The sequence below is a fragment of the Schistocerca gregaria genome, chromosome 2 (genome assembly GCF_023897955.1).
Source record: "Schistocerca gregaria isolate iqSchGreg1 chromosome 2, iqSchGreg1.2, whole genome shotgun sequence".
NCBI lineage: Eukaryota > Metazoa > Arthropoda > Insecta > Orthoptera > Acrididae > Schistocerca > Schistocerca gregaria.
In genome coordinates, this window is record NC_064921.1 from 714,937,026 (window position 1) to 714,954,064 (window position 17,039).

Here is a 17,039-nt window from a genome sequence, read left to right on the forward strand (position 1 = left end):
TACAGTTACGTTACCTTCCGCTGAAGGTGGCCTAGGTTTAACAGATATATGGCGGAAGACTACGGCGTTATATATAAAGAGGACCCTACAAATTATAGAAAAACATCCACATAGTATTACAGCCAGGCTGTATCGACTCCTACAGCCAGAAAATTTACGTCCACCCATAAATATAGGCGGAATTAATTATAAATTGAAATATATTCGCCAGTTCTTTTTAGAGATTAGCTACATGGACAGTATTGTCACGAATCCACAATCAAGGACTTGCAGGAAATTAATGGAACTCTTAACAACGAAAGAACATGTCAACAAAATGGAGTGCAGATATCCCGACAAAGACTGGAAAAGAATTTGGAAAAATATTAGTAATCGTGAACTGTCTTCCGACATTCAGGCAACCTGGTACCGAGTTGTTAATAACGTAGTTTCCACTAACGAAAAGTTGCACTCCATTGGTCTTAGTGACACGATTGTGTGCACCCGATGTGACGCAGTTGACACATTGATCCACCGCTTTCTCTGTGGCGGATACGCCGAAATATGGAGGGGACTCCAACGGCGGGTAGCCTTTATAACCAGAACTGTTAGTACTGACATCAATGTTGAAAAATTACTCTTCCCCGATGGTGTTTTCTTCCCTGTCCAGAAAACCAATGCTGTGTTGTGGTTGTTTGGCAATTATGTACATTACGTTATATCTGAACACGGCAATGACCGTGTTTTAGAATACGAATTATACGAACGAGCAAAATATTATCAGATATGTACGCGCAGGGACCACAAAAAAACTTTTGGTAACATGTTACACATTCTGTTTCAGAGACAAGGGATTGGATAAACATCTTAATAGCCCTCGTCTACGAAAAATGTAGTCACAGGCCAAAGTAGGGGATCGCTGTTGAGGGTGAAGTACGGTGGGGACTTCGTGTGCCCCAGGGCCGCTACGGTAGCCGTGAAGGCCTCGGACAGAACCCCGAAACGGCACTACGGCTTCACACTTACTGCTGGATGAACCCCATATCTCCAGCAACTACTTTCATCTATGATGATTTTCCAGGATCTCGGTAATATCGGAAGGTGGTTTCGTTACACACAATGCAGTGGAAGCTTCTTGCACGTGTTCCTCAGTTACAATCTTTCTATTTTTGTTTAATTTTTTTCAGTATGAAGCAAGAGTGACAATTTATTAATTCCCAAGAAGCCTTAAATTTTCAATTTTCAGTTCTACGGAGGAGAAGCCTCACATGGCGAAGAAGCCAAACATCATTTCATTTCCCTAACTGTCACAGTAAATTTGAAAAAAAAAATCAGTCGATATAGCATAGAAGCTCGCCGAAGAAGGCATAAAAGGAGAGCGAATGGATGGGCTGTGTGGGGAGAAGGGAGGCCCAAAAAAAAAAAAAAAAAAAAAAAAAAAAAAAAAAAAAAAAAAAAAAAAAAAAAAAAAAAAGTATGATTCCTGCTTCGGGTGCAGGAGGTCCCGGGTTCAAATCCCGGACGAGCCCTTGCGTTTTGTGCAAACGTGTGGCGACTACCGGCATGCCGGCGGCTGTTCCGCGCATTTCCTGCCCTCCAGGTAAGCACAAAAACCAAGTAGCCGGTTCTGAAAGAGTTTCACGTATCATTTGAGCCATCTGCAGCCTGGTGGTTGGACGTTTGAAATTGATTTAAATGTTCACAGTAGAGATTGTAGCAAGTGTCTTGTTGAGTGCGACGAAAAAGTGATTACGCCCGGAATCGAAACGGAGACCTTCTGCCTGTTAGGCAGACGTGATAACCGCTACACCACGGAAACTGCTAAGCTCTGAGATCCACATGTGACACAACTTGCAGGACGATCACAACTTTGGCGTAAAAATCACTTTGCGGAAACGCACAATGCAGGTATTTCGCATTCGTACGCAACAAGCGACAGCACCCTTGCCTGTCTGAATGCCACCACGAATAAGAGCCCAAGAAGTCGTCGGACAAGCTCGCGGCCTAGTCCTCGGTAGCATCAGCTACTCTTGCTTTCCGTACGATCTACCGTCAATTCGCGCAGTCGCTATTGCATATGATGTCAGCAAAAGCAATCACTTCGTTAGCGGCAAGGAGCCCGGGCCCAGCGGTAGCTCTACATGGAGGCACCAGCAGCCCCGACAGGCCGCCGCTGGCGCGCCGGCGCCCGGACCCGCGACCCCTAATGACGTTGCAGTCGATGTATTTCTTAATATCGCTTTTGGAAGAAGCAAGCCAGGTGTAAATCACACAGTATTTTACTGATGATCTGGAAACGCAAATTTAGAACAAGTAGAACATTATATAAAATTTGTTGTGTGGTCGAGCGGAACCCACCCTTCGCTCTTCCCAGATTATCGTTGCTGCACGGAATGATTGTTAAAGCACCGACGGCTTCAGAGTTCGTCTTCTCCAACGTTTGCTTTTGCAGTACATTGCGCAATCTTTTCGTTATGAGTCGTCTGTTTCGGTTTCCCGATGTAGTTTTGCTCACACCTCCCGACTTCTCTTAACCCCGAGCCACCACTAGCAGAAAATTCCGCACTGCAGTCCGGTCAATCTGCAGAGCTCGATAAGAGCATCGCGGTCGTTCCTGAGCTAATGAAACGGCCGTGTCTGTAGTTGTTCCCAGATGTCTCCCACAGAAACGGCCTCCCGGACGCCTGCATTACAGGAGTACGCCCCTACTCCCAGCCATACAATTGCATTTGAAAGCAGAATAACATGAGCTACAGAGCAACTCCGACTTTTGTGTCTGACCTACTTTTAATGATACTGTGGTCGGTTTAGTTACTACTATCGCTGCTGGACGAAGCAGACCAGTTGAAAGCCACACGGTATTCTTGTAACGAACAGGTAATGGAAATTTAGGTAAAACGATATCAAAAAAAGTTGCGTGGTGGAGCGACACATACAGTTGGCTCTTCGTAGATGATCATTGCTGCACGGAATAATTCTTAAGGCACCGACGCCTTCAGGAGTCGTGTTTGGAAGTTTTGCTTGCAGTATATTCCGCTATCTTTTCGTTATGAGTTGGTGTTTCGGATTCCCGGTGTTCTTTTGTTTAGTGCATTTGCCTTCCCTTGATGCTAAGAAAGCACATGACGAAAGTGAAACACCACCGTCTGTTCATCTGCAGAGCGCGATGAAATTATTCACTCTACATTCATTGCCTTTAATATTCTTTCCATCAGTGGTGGGCGCTGCCTTCAGAAAGCGCTTTTCTTTCTGATTTACATGAAAGTTAGTGTTCCTCGGAGCTGGACTGCTTGGGATTACCTTCACTGCCACCGGCAAGTGGCTCGTTGGTCTAGGGGTACAGTCGGCCTTTGGCTGTGGAGCGGTGCGGTACGTCCCGGCCGCTCCGTGTCGCGTTTCCGGGTGTGTTGTTGTTTACCGCGCCGGGCGCTAGTGTTACGTATTGCCGTCACGTTCCTGACACACGATGGCTCTTTCGTATCGGAAAGCCACGATCAAGCTGCAGTTCGACACTACGTACTCTAGACCCAAGGCCCACGAAGTAGAGCGTTTTTTACGCGATGTGGTACATGTTGATCCTAACGAGCTGATCGGTATCCACTTATCTATTGTCTCCAGCGTCGTATATCTTAAGTTCACTGACGACGAAGCATGTGACAAACTTCTCAGACGCTCGACGGCAGGTTATCGGTTCTGCCACTCAGACGGAAACGTGGGTGTGGTGACGCTTGAACGTGCTGGATTGGGAATCCAAAATGTGCGCGTGTTTGAGCTCCCTTTTGAAGTTCCAGCGGATTTGGTCACCCTTGCTCTTCGACCCTATGGAACAATTCTCGGCCACACGGCCGAAAAATGGAAGACCTTCGACACCTACCCTGTCCTTAACGGGGTGCGACAAGTCCGTATTGACCTGCATCGCCATATTCCTTCGTATCTCACGATCGCTGGTTGCAGGGCAATAATTATTTACGACGGTCAGCCGAGAACCTGCTCCGGTTGTGGCCAGACGGGACACATGCGTACCGAATGCCTGCAACGCCGTCTCGCGCAGACACCCTCGACCGACCAGATTCGTCCGTCGACACCGACCTCTCTGCCGATTACGTATGTTGCGGCGGCCAGACGGGAGACGCCAGCTGTATATGACGACCCCACTGTATTGGTGCGAGCTTTGGAGGACCCTGCAGTAGCTTCCACGGAGCCCCAAGCGTCTTTCAGTGCTGATGCTACTGATGTCCTTTTGTCGGACCCCGGCGCACCGTCACAACGGCTCGCCGACGGTGCGATGGAAGTTGAAGCACAGGATGCAGCGTCCTCCCCTTGCCCTACGTCGGAAACAGAGGCGCGGCAGCGTAAGCAGAAATCACCCAAGCGTCATAAGAAGCGGCGCAAGACAACCGACGACGTAGAACAGCCCGAGGCGACACCGCTGGATGACGAAGTGCCTCAACCGCTCCACCGCGCCGACACAGGCGACCCTACCGTCTCACACGGTCCGACGTCTTCTCCCACTACCGCTGGGTCTGGACCACATGGGGATGCGGGAGATCACCGCAGCTCCGACACCGGGGATGCACCCTTGCCTCCGTCTGCCTCTCGAGATCCAGTGGTGTCAACGTCCCTGGGCGACTGGGCGCAGGAGATGGAGTTGCAGGATGCGTTTCAGAACCAAGACGATGCACCGATGCCGATGGCAGCGTCTACGCGGCCGGCGACAGACGCCTAGGACGGCATGAGCACCTCTCGTCGCTGCCTAGCACTTCGCAAGACCGGCGCTCCACGTCACGACTACTGCCCTCCTGTCATACCATGGTCACCTCCCGAGACTTGATGGACCAGGCATACCGCCTCGCCACGATCAACGTCAATGGCATTACATCTGATGTCAAGACCCGTATGCTGAAGGATACGTTACGCGCTGCGGATCTGGACGTTGTTTTCCTTCAAGAAGTCCGATCAGGACTCTGTCTCGATGCCTACGGATATGACGCCTACACTATGCCTGCAGATGTGGGCGGCGGAGGTACGGCGATTCTACTGCGGGAAGGGATAATGGCCACTGATGTCTCCTATTTACCGTCGGCCCGGGGGGTCGCACTCACGATTGGTACAGTACGTCTGGTGAACTTATATGCTCCTTCAGGCACCGGCAAAAGGAGAGAACGGCGCACCTTTTTTGCCGAAGATATAGCCCCGCTCTTCCAGGGCAATACCGACCACTTGGTAGTAGGCGGCGATTTTAATTGTGTGCTCCGCCCATCCGACCAGGAGCCACACTATACCACCTGCCCGGCACTCCAGGCACTTGTACAGGACTTGGCCTTGTTGGACACCTGGATCATCCAACACGGCGACCGTCGAGCACACACCTACTTTACTAGTCACTCCGCGAGCCGTTTGGATCGAGTCTACGTCACCCGCGGCCTACGATCGGCCGTTGTCGACGCTGAGATGTGGCCGGCAGCGTTCACGGATCACCTCGCATATGTGTGTACTCTCACCCTTCCCCGTCAGCGCGTCCGCCGAAGTAGGGGTCCGTGGCGCCTCAATGTGGCCCTTCTTGATGAGATAAATTGCAGACGCGCAGTCGAGTCCACATGGAGCACTTGCCACCGGCGTTTACCCGCCTACCGTTCTGTACTTCAATGGTGGTTACGGTGTGCAAAACCCGCATTGTGCCGAACATTAGTCAGCTATGGACGCGACCGAGCGCGCTGGTATACTGCGACTACTGATTTTTACTATACTGCGCTCCGCGAACTGGCTGTACAACCGCCGTCGCCAGAGCGACAATCAGCAGTACAACGCGTCAAGGCACAATTGCTTCGTATCAACGCCGTACGTCTTGCGGGTGTGCGGGTGCGAGCGAGGACGACTGATGATGTTCGTGGTGAACGACCTTCCCTCCACCATATCATTCAAGAACGCCGAAGACGCAAGAGGCAGCTCATTACCGAGGTTGAGACGGAGGACGGGCGACGCGTTGACGCACAAATGGATATCGTCCGAGCGTTCACACAGTCATATAAATTTCTTTACGAGAGGGAGTCCCACATGAATGTAGGGGTCAGGGAAGTCCTATCTGACCTACCAGTCTCTCGGAACCTACAAGATGATGCTACGCTCTTGTCGGCGGTGACTTTGGAAGAACTGCGAGAGGCTCTGTTGCGTGGCTCTCCCAACAAAACGCCTGGCCCTGACGGCCTCCCTCTTGAATTTTACAAGCGGTTCTTTGATCTCATGGGCCCAATGTGGGTCAGGATGTACAGTGAACTCCTGGACGCCGATTTTCAGGTACCATCTGACTTTACTGAGGGTCTCTTGATCCCTGTGCCCAAACCCGGCGGAGGCCGTCGCCCTCTTGATTTTCGCCCCTTGACAATGCTAAACACTGACTATAAGCTGTTGACACGCATGCTCCGTGAGAGGCTCAAACCTACGGTAATGGCGGCCATTCACACTGATCAAACCTGCCTCGGGGGCGACACTAATGTGTTTACGACTTTAAGCACCTATAGAGACGTGGTGGCGCTCATGCAAACTTGCCGCCTCCAAGGCGCTCTTGTTGCGCTGGACTTCGACCATGCTTTCGACCGCGTTAACCATGGTTTCCTGCGTGCTGTTATGGAACACATCGGTGTCCCGCGTCTGACGACGTCTGTTGTGCTTCGATTGATCCATGGGGCTGTCACGAGGATTATGATCAACGGCTGTCGGTCCGCCCCCGTCCGTGTCAACAGGTCCGTCCGGCAAGGTTGTCCTCTTTCTGCCATGCTCTTCGCCGTTGCCCTCGAACCAGCTCTTCACGGACTACGGCGACGCTTAGAAGGACTTACCCTCCGTTCCGTAACCTTTCGATGTGGTGCATACGCCGACGATGTGATGTTCTTAGCACGGTCTGGTGACGAAATACACACGGCGTTTTCCTGGCTCCACCAGTATGGGGCGGTGACAGGCAGTGTGCTCAACCTTCGGAAATCACGCTACATGGATTTAGGACGAGGAATGCCTGCAGGTCTGGCCGTACCTCTGACAAAGGTCCCGATGCTCAAGTGTTTAGGGATATCACTCCATCGACAAATACAACGCACGGCGGCCTTTACGTATCGTATGGTCTTACGAAGACTCCGTTTAGAGGCTCGTCTCAATAAATTCAGATCATTGAACATTTTGCAACGCGCCCAATACGTTAATGTGTACATGGCTTCTCACCTTAACCATTACGCCCATGTACTGCCGATAACGGACACGATGGCTTCCAGGATACAGGCAGTGTTTGGACACGTGGTGAACGATGGTGCTGTTTTCAAGATCCGTTTTGTTACGCTTACTTTACCCTTCGACAAAGGCGGTGTTGGACTCACTCACGTCAAGCACAGAGCGCTGGCACTGTATCTCCGTTCCATGAGGCGACTCTGGCTTTCACCAACAGCCAGTCTCCCAGGCCTACTGATTGAAGAAGTGGCCCCACGTACGCTGTACCCACCGGTACCAGTTGGACATTTATCGCCCTCGCTGTCACACATTAGAACGTTTTTCGTAGAGCATAGCTATGTGTTGCGGGTTATATCGGAGGCACGGAATCCGACAGCGAAGACTTATTATAGTGCTCTCCAGCACTGGACTCCGGATAACGACATTGTACGGCGCCACCCTACGGTCGACTGGCCACGAGTATGGCGAGCCATCCACGCGCCGTTCCTGTCTACTTTCGTGCGGTCGACGTGGTATGTGGTCGTTAACGAGAAACTTCCAACCCGACAACGGCTGCATGCCATTCACCTAATTGACGACCCTGTGTGCCCCCGTTGCACGACGTTAGACACGGACGAACATAGACTGAACTGTGGCCCCGCGCGTGAGTGCTGGAAACTGATCCGCCAGATCCTGGCTTTCCTGCTCCGCCGCCCCTACGTTTCGATTTTACCCCAAGAACTCTTTCATCCCGACGCTGTCTATTTCCCTATGACCCGGATGAATGCGGTTAATTGGGTACGAGGAATGGCGATACACTACATATACCGCGATGGAGACAAAGACGTCCTCGATTTATGGTACTATATGATCGACGAGTTTCTGGTCTTAACGAACAGACAGGATTACCGGAACCTTTTTGCGAACTATTTGGGTTCGTCATTCATGGACCCACCACCCAGCTGGGGTGTGCCGGGTGTGAGAAGACATTAACTTGTAGATGTGATCTTTCCACGATTCCCCTATGGTAACAGAAACAGTCTCTGACTGTGTGCAGCGGCCCCGGGCGCTCCAACGATTGGTGGCTGGTGATGTCCAATGCAATGACGACCGCCCGTTCCTGGCCGCCCGCCTAGCAATGTGACCGCGGCGAGCAAGATGGCCCTTTTTAGTTCACTTTATTGGCAACCTTTTGCGCATGGCTGCCAGGTTTTTTTTTTTATGCATTCTCAAAAAAAATGTAGTTAGTAGTTTGTGAAATAAACATTGTAGGCTGTGATTATATTTTTGTTGAGCTTAATAATTAGTGTGTGTAGAAACACCATTTTCTTTAAGTATTCATTGACATATTTCTGTACATGTTATTTGCATAAGTGCCTTAGTACAACTTCAGTTTTGTGGCTTTGTCATCGCATTTCCATGAAAGTAACCAAAAAGATGGGAGGTTATTTTATGCACAGACTGATTTTTTTCTTTTCTTTTTTTGTAATATTTTTATTTTCCATTTGAAGTGTAAAATTTGAGCTTAATTGTTATGTTCTGCACCACAAAGGTGAAGCTTTGTAAGACTTTTCCCAATAAGCTGTTTTCTTGTGTACTATTTTGTAATTGAATCTCATTTGTATTAAAAAATAAATTTTGTACTATGAAGAAAAAAAAAAGGGTAGCGTAATAAAAAAAAAAGGGGGGTAGCGTCTTCCATTCAGAATCAAAACGTCTTCGGTCAAAAAAAAAAAAAATAAATAAATAAATAAATAAATAAATAAATAAATAAAAAAGTGGCTAGCATACTTGCTTAGTAAGCAGGAGACCAGGGTTCGATTCCCGGCCTTGGTAAACATTTTCGACGTTTAGTAGCTTGGTGTACCTTTTGTGTTAGAGCAATCCACGTAGGCAAGATTATAAAAAAAAAAAAAAAAAAAAAAAAAAAAAAAAAAAAAAAAAAGGGGTATGATTCCTGCTTTGGGTGCAGGAGGTCCCGGGTTCAAATCCCGGACGAGCCCTACCGTTTTGACCGTGCTGAAGAGTAGGTGGAGCTCACCCACGTTTGTAGCTCTGCAATGAAGAACAGATGCGTGCCGCAGCACGCTGTGTGTGGCCCTACGGTCATGAAGGGACCGTTTGATATGGCAAGAATCTGATACCAGTAAATTACATAGGTCGATTTCTGTAGAAGAGCCGACAGTAAACTTGCATGCAACGGAAAACAAAGGTTGTCTTTGCAGAACGTGTGCACCGTGAGTGGAGACGAAGCTCAATCGTGGAGCAGTCTACCTTCATCTGATTAGCGACAACGTCAACCAAAGAGTGGGATACAAGAATGAGCGTAGTTAAGAGTTTCTCACTATTAGTTACGTTCACACTTCAACAGAGTTGTGACAAAGCGAGTGCAAAGAGATCAGGAAAGCCAGTATGAAGCGAACTTGAAGTAGTCTTGAAGAAATGGATAGTAAATTTTGCAGGCCAGAATGGAGCTACGAGCGTTCTGAGTTACTGAATACCGGTGCACTATGGGAGCAAGAGCATTTGACAGTAAAATGAGGCGATATCGGTGTAGCACACGACATTTATTATCCCGCACACGCAGACGTGACGTTATCTCGGAAATGGAATCCGAAAACGGGTTTAAAAAAAGTCGTGCTTCCGCCCGGGATCGAAGCGGGGACCTTCTGCGTGTAAAGCAGACGTGATAACCGCTACACCACGGAAACGACGGTTTTGCCGTTGTACTACTTGGAAAACCGTAGCTCCAACAGATTTTTCCTGCGTAAGCAAGGGCATTGGCTACGAGCTCCGTCCGATTCTAGAAGTTGCTATAGTAAAAGACAACGATAAAAACAATCAAACCGCAACAGCCAGGGAGAACGCTGGGTGAGCAGCAGCTCTGCACGGTGATACCAAGAACGGAGGCGATAGTCATGTGCACCGAGAAGGCTCGTTGGTCTAGGGGTATGATTCCTGCTTCGGGTGCAGGAGGTCCCGGGTTCAAATCCCGGACGAGCCATTGCGTTTTGTGCAAACGTGTGGCGACTACCGGCATGCCGGCGGCTGTTCCGCGCATTTCCTGCCCTCCAGGTAAGCACAAAAACCAAGTAGCCGGTTCTGAAAGAGTTTCACGTATCATTTGAGCCATCTGCAGCCTGGTGGTTGGACGTTTGAAATTGATTTAAATGTTCACAGTAGAGATTGTAGCAAGTGTCTTGTTGAGTGCGACGAAAAAGTGATTACGCCCGGAATCGAAACGGAGACCTTCTGCCTGTTAGGCAGACGTGATAACCGCTACACCACGGAAACTGCTAAGCTCTGAGATCCACATGTGACACAACTTGCAGGACGATCACAACTTTGGCGTAAAAATCACTTTGCGGAAACGCACAATGCAGGTATTTCGCATTCGTACGCAACAATCGACAGCACCCTTGCCTGTCTGAATGCCACCACGAATAAGAGCCCAAGAAGTCGTCGGACAAGCTCGCGGCCGAGTCCTCGGTAGCATCAGCTACTCTTGCTTTCCGTACGAGCTACCGTCAATTCGCGCAGTCCCTATTGCATATGATGTCACCAAAAGCAATCACTTCGTTAGCGGCAAGGAGCCCGGGCCCAGCGGTAGCTCTACATGGAGGCACCAGCAGCCCCGACAGGCCGCCGCTGGCGCGCCGGCGCCCGGACCCGCGACCCCTAATGACGTTGCAGTCGATGTATTTCTTAATATCGCTTTTGGAAGAAGCAAGCCAGGTGTAAATCACACAGTATTTTACTGATGATCTGGAAACGCAAATTTAGAACAAGTAGAACATTATATAAAATTTGTTGTGTGGTCGAGCGGAACCCACCCTTCGCTCTTCCCAGATTATCGTTGCTGCACGGAATGATTGTTAAAGCACCGACGGCTTCAGAGTTCGTCTTCTCCAACGTTTGCTTTTGCAGTACATTCCGCAATCTTTTCGTTATGAGTCGTCTGTTTCGGTTTCCCGATGTAGTTTTGCTCACACCTCCCGACTTCTCTTAACCCCGAGCCACCACTAGCAGAAAATTCCGCACTGCAGTCCGGTCAATCTGCAGAGCTCGATAAGAGCATCGCGGTCGTTCCTGAGCTAATGAAACGGCCGTGTCTGTAGTTGTTCCCAGATGTCTCCCACAGAAACGGCCTCCCGGACGCCTGCATTACAGGAGTACGCCCCTACTCCCAGCCATACAATTGCATTTGAAAGCAGAATAACATGAGCTACAGAGCAACTCCGACTTTTGTGTCTGACCTACTTTTAATGATACTGTGGTCGGTTTAGTTACTACTATCGCTGCTGGACGAAGCAGACCAGTTGAAAGCCACACGGTATTCTTGTAACGAACAGGTAATGGAAATTTAGGTAAAACGATATCAAAAAAAGTTGCGTGGTGGAGCGACACATACAGTTGGCTCTTCGTAGATGATCATTGCTGCACGGAATAATTCTTAAGGCACCGACGCCTTCAGGAGTCGTGTTTGGAAGTTTTGCTTGCAGTATATTCGGCTATCTTTTCGTTATGAGTTGGTGTTTCGGATTCCCGGTGTTCTTTTGTTTAGTGCATTTGCCTTCCCTTGATGCTAAGAAAGCACATGACGAAAGTGAAACACCACCGTCTGTTCATCTGCAGAGCGCGATGAAATTATTCACTCTACATTCATTGCCTTTAATATTCTTTCCATCAGTGGTGGGCGCTGCCTTCAGAAAGCGCTTTTCTTTCTGATTTACATGAAAGTTTGTGTTCCTCGGAGCTGGACTGCTTGGGATTACCTTCACTGCCACCGGCAAGTGGCTCGTTGGTCTAGGGGTATGATTCCTGCTTTGGGTGCAGGAGGTCCCGGGTTCAAATCCCGGACGAGCCCTACCGTTTTGACCGTGTTGAAGAGTAGGTGGAGCTCACCCACGTTTGTAGCTCTGCAATGAAGAAGAGATGCGTGCCGCAGCACGCTGTGTGTGGCCCTACGGTCATGAAGGGACCGTTTGATATGGCAAGAATCTGATACCAGTAAATTACATAGGTCGATTTCTGTAGAAGAGCCGACAGTAATCTTGCATGCAACGGAAAACAAAGGTTGTCTTTGCAGAACGTGTGCACCGTGAGTGGAGACGAAGCTCAATCGTGGAGCAGTCTACCTTCATCTGATTAGCGACAACGTCAACCAAAGAGTGGGATACAAGATTGAGCGTAGTTAAGAGTTTCTCACTATTAGTTACGTTCACACTTCAACAGAGTTGTGACAAGGCGAGTGCAAAGGGATCAGGAACGCCAGTATGAAGCGAACTTGAAGTAGTCTTGAAGAAATGGATACTAAATTTTGCAGGCCAGAATGGAGCTACGAGCGTTCTGAGTTACTGAATACCGGTGCACTATGGGAGCAAGAGCATTTGACAGTAAAATGAGGCGATATCGGTGTAGCACACGACATTTATTATCCCGCACACGCAGACGTGACGTTATCTCGGAAATGGAATCCGAAAACGGGTTTAAAAAAAGTCGTGCTTCCGCCCGGGATCGAAGCGGGGACCTTCTGCGTGTAAAGCAGACGTGATAACCGCTACACCACGGAAACGACGGTTTTGCCGTTGTACTACCTGGAAAACCGTAGCTCCAACAGATTTTTCCTGCGTAAGCAAGGGCATCGGCTACGAGCTCCGTCCGATTCTAGAAGTTGCTATAGTAAAAGACAAGGATAAAAACAATCAAACCGCAACAGCCAGGGAGAACGCTGGGTGAGCAGCAGCTCTGCACGGTGATACCAAGAACGGAGGCGATAGTCATGTGCATCGAGAAGGCTCGTTGGTCTAGGGGTATGATTCCTGCTTCGGGTGCAGGAGGTCCCGGGTTCAAATCCCGGACGAGCCCTTGCGTTTTGTGCAAACGTGTGGCGACTACCGGCATGCCGGCGGCTGTTCCGCGCATTTCCTGCCCTCCAGGTAAGCACAAAAACCAAGTAGCCGGTTCTGAAAGAGTTTCACGTATCATTTGAGCCATCTGCAGCCTGGTGGTTGGACGTTTGAAATTGATTTAAATGTTCACAGTAGAGATTGTAGCAAGTGTCTTGTTGAGTGCGACGAAAAAGTGATTACGCCCGGAATCGAAACGGAGACCTTCTGCCTGTTAGGCAGACGTGATAACCGCTACACCACGGAAACTGCTAAGCTCTGAGATCCACATGTGACACAACTTGCAGGACGATCACAACTTTGGCGTAAAAATCACTTTGCGGAAACGCACAATGCAGGTATTTCGCATTCGTACGCAACAATCGACAGCACCCTTGCCTGTCTGAATGCCACCACGAATAAGAGCCCGAGAAGTCGTCGGACAAGCTCGCGGCCGAGTCCTCGGTAGCATCAGCTACTCTTGCTTTCCGTACGAGCTACCGTCAATTCGCGCAGTCGCTATTGCATATGATGTCACCAAAAGCAATCACTTCGTTAGCGGCAAGGAGCCCGGGCCCAGCGGTAGAGATTGTAGCAAGTGTCTTGTTGAGTGCGACGAAAAAGTGATTACGCCCGGAATCGAAACGGAGACCTTCTGCCTGTTAGGCAGACGTGATAACCGCTACACCACGGAAACTGCTAAGCTCTGAGATCCACATGTGACACAACTTGCAGGACGATCACAACTTTGGTGTAAAAATCACTTTGCGGAAACGCACAATGCAGGTATTTCGCATTCGTACGCAACAATCGACAGCACCCTTGCCTGTCTGAATGCCACCACGAATAAGAGCCCAAGAAGTCGTCGGACAAGCTCACGGCCTAGTCCTCGGTAGCATCAGCTACTCTTGCTTTCCGTACGAGCTACCGTCAATTCGCGCAGTCGCTATTGCATATGATGTCACCAAAAGCAATCACTTCGTTAGCGGCAAGGAGCCCGGGCCCAGCGGTAGCTCTACATGGAGGCACCAGCAGCCCCGACAGGCCGCCGCTGGCGCGCCGGCGCCCGGACCCGCGACCCCTAATGACGTTGCAGTCGATGTATTTCTTAATATCGCTTTTGGAAGAAGCAAGCCAGGTGTAAATCACACAGTATTTTACTGATGATCTGGAAACGCAAACTTAGAACAAGTAGAACATTATATAAAATTTGTTGTGTGGTCGAGCGGAACCCACCCTTCGCTCTTCCCAGATTATCGTTGCTGCACGGAATGATTGTTAAAGCACCGACGGCTTCAGAGTTCGTCTTCTCCAACGTTTGCTTTTGCAGTACATTCCGCAATCTTTTCGTTATGAGTCGTCTGTTTCGGTTTCCCGATGTAGTTTTGCTCACACCTCCCGACTTCTCTTAACCCCGAGCCACCACTAGCAGAAAATTCCGCACTGCAGTCCGGTCAATCTGCAGAGCTCGATAAGAGCATCTCGGTCGTTCCTGAGCTAATGAAACGGCCGTGTCTGTAGTTGTTCCCAGATGTCTCCCACAGAAACGGCCTCCCGGACGCCTGCATTACAGGAGTACGCCCCTACTCCCAGCCATACAATTGCATTTGAAAGCAGCATAACATGAGCTACAGAGCAACTCCGACTTTTGTGTCTGACCTACTTTTAATGATACTGTGGTCGGTTTAGTTACTACTATCGCTGCTGGACGAAGCAGACCAGTTGAAAGCCACACGGTATTCTTGTAACGAACAGGTAATGGAAATTTAGGTAAAACGATATCAAAAAAAGTTGCGTGGTGGAGCGACACATACAGTTGGCTCTTCGTAGATGATCATTGCTGCACGGAATAATTCTTAAGGCACCGACGCCTTCAGGAGTCGTGTTTGGAAGTTTTGCTTGCAGTATATTCGGCTATCTTTTCGTTATGAGTTGGTGTTTCGGATTCCCGGTGTTCTTTTGTTTAGTGCATTTGCCTTCCCTTGATGCTAAGAAAGCACATGACGAAAGTGAAACACCACCGTCTGTTCATCTGCAGAGCGCGATGAAATTATTCACTCTACATTCATTGCCTTTAATATTCTTTCCATCAGTGGTGGGCGCTGCCTTCAGAAAGCGCTTTTCTTTCTGATTTGCATGAAAGTTTGTGTTCCTCGGAGCTGGACTGCTTGGGATTACCTTCACTGCCACTGGCAAGTGGCTCGTTGGTCTACTTCTGGCTTTAGCCGTCGCCGCGGTCGGACGTGCTTGTTGTTTACTCCGCGTACGTTAGCGCTATCGCCGGTGTTTGGTGTTTACGTGAAGTTAGCTGTACATTTTCGCTGTTATTTTTTGAGTGGTGTCTCTGATAAGTGTTTTTATAGTGTTTTCGTCCGTTCCACGTCTCGTGCTTCGCCGCAATTTCGGTTGTTGCCGGAATTTCGTCGGAACCGACGATCATGTCTGACACCGTCAGGAAGAATACTTTAGTCTTCTCGTTCGAGAAAGAAACACGGCCGGTCCAACCCACTGCGCTGGAAATCCACGATTGGCTGACTGAGGTAATCGGTATAAATTCTGACTCTGTTCATACCACGCAATTAGATGCTGAAAAATACTGTGTTTTTGTTAAATTTCTGAACTCAGTGACAGTCGATAAGTTGCTTGCAAAATGGGGTAATTCCGTCGAATTTGTTCATCGAGACGGTTTAAAAAGTAATGTCTCTGTACGAAAAGCTGATATCATGTACACCAATGTCAGGATTTTGAATGTTCCAATTGAAATTGATAATCAGTTGATCAAGGACGCTCTATCTAAATATGGCGAAGTTAAATCTATCTATAACGAAAGATGGTCGAAGCTATACAAGATACAGTGTTTTAATGGCATTAGATCCGTTGAAATGGAGGTGAAAGCCAACATTCCGTCCCATATATCCGTTGCAGGCCATAAAGCACATGTTGTGTATTCTGGTCAGGAGCGCACGTGCAATATTTGCAATGAGACAGGTCATTTCCGACAAGATTGTCCGCGCCGTGTTTTTGTTCTTCGGAACAATCTAACACAGCGTCAAAAACTGACCCTCAGCGATGTCTTACCAAATAGCACTTCCCTTCTTTCGGTTAACGACAGTGGTGCATGTACTTCTGCAGTGCCCGCCATAACTACTACGGAGTTCCCTCCCCTGAGCGTCATTACATCACACCCTTCTGTTCCCGATTGCGATCTCCAGAATAAGAAGCGACCGTTGGAAATGACCGATGACGGCTCGGACGGCGAGTCCGCCCGTAATTCGCCTTCCACCCGCAAGCAGAAGCAGTGTAATGCGGATGTGCTCGAGGAAACAAACAGTACATGTATTGACGTGACGACAGCCGCTAAGGCAACCCGGCCGCTGTCGGCGGCTGAACAGGTACAAACGGTCCACGGAGGGGACGCAGTAACGATTGTCGCGGAGACGGAAGAGGCGCACTCCGAAGCACAAGAGGTGACGGAGCGGAACCCAACTCAAGAATTTACAGACCCACAAACCGCCGACTCAGTCAGTGCTCTGGAGCTAGTGACGGAAGAACAAGGAAATGGCACTCGTAAAAAGGACGCTGTTGAGGCAGCTTCGGTCACAACGGTGGTAAAGATAGACAATCCGAATGACGGCGCGTTGAACCAAGATGTCCAAAGACGCCGACTCAAACCGCAACCTAATCTCAAAGCTTCCCGTAACCAAAGCAAACAACAACCAGCACAAGAGGAAGCGACGGCCAAGAACGTCTTGTATGAAATCATCACGGAAAGACCTAAGAAGGTACCTTCAAGTGACATTAGTGATGCAAAGCCCCTCGGTAAAACTAAAACCCGAGATGTTCGGAATCCTGCACCAAAATGAGGCTGTAAGATGAAAAAAAAAAAGGATTTTGTTGAACCAGTTTCATTTCTATTTGTACTACTGTCTTAGTCATATTTCAGAGGAACCAGATGAAGTGTTTACCGAGCTTCAAATA

At 49.1% G+C, this 17,039-nt stretch overlaps 5 non-coding genes across 5 annotated transcripts; 3 read left to right on the forward strand and 2 right to left on the reverse strand.

Moving 5' to 3' along the window:
- Positions 1 to 9,811: 9,811 nt before the first annotated feature.
- Positions 9,812 to 9,884, reverse strand: Trnav-uac (transfer RNA valine (anticodon UAC)). The gene has a single exon. It is a non-coding gene; the product is annotated as a tRNA-Val (tRNA).
- Positions 9,885 to 10,105: 221 nt separating this feature from the next.
- Trnap-cgg (transfer RNA proline (anticodon CGG)) lies at positions 10,106 to 10,177 on the forward strand. The gene has a single exon. It is a non-coding gene; the product is annotated as a tRNA-Pro (tRNA).
- A 1,791-nt stretch (positions 10,178 to 11,968) lies between these two features.
- Trnap-ugg (transfer RNA proline (anticodon UGG)) lies at positions 11,969 to 12,040 on the forward strand. Its single transcript has one exon. It is a non-coding gene; the product is annotated as a tRNA-Pro (tRNA).
- A 635-nt stretch (positions 12,041 to 12,675) lies between these two features.
- Trnav-uac (transfer RNA valine (anticodon UAC)) lies at positions 12,676 to 12,748 on the reverse strand. Its single transcript has one exon. It is a non-coding gene; the product is annotated as a tRNA-Val (tRNA).
- A 221-nt stretch (positions 12,749 to 12,969) lies between these two features.
- Positions 12,970 to 13,041, forward strand: Trnap-cgg (transfer RNA proline (anticodon CGG)). The gene has a single exon. It is a non-coding gene; the product is annotated as a tRNA-Pro (tRNA).
- The last annotated feature ends 3,998 nt before the right edge of the window (positions 13,042 to 17,039 follow it).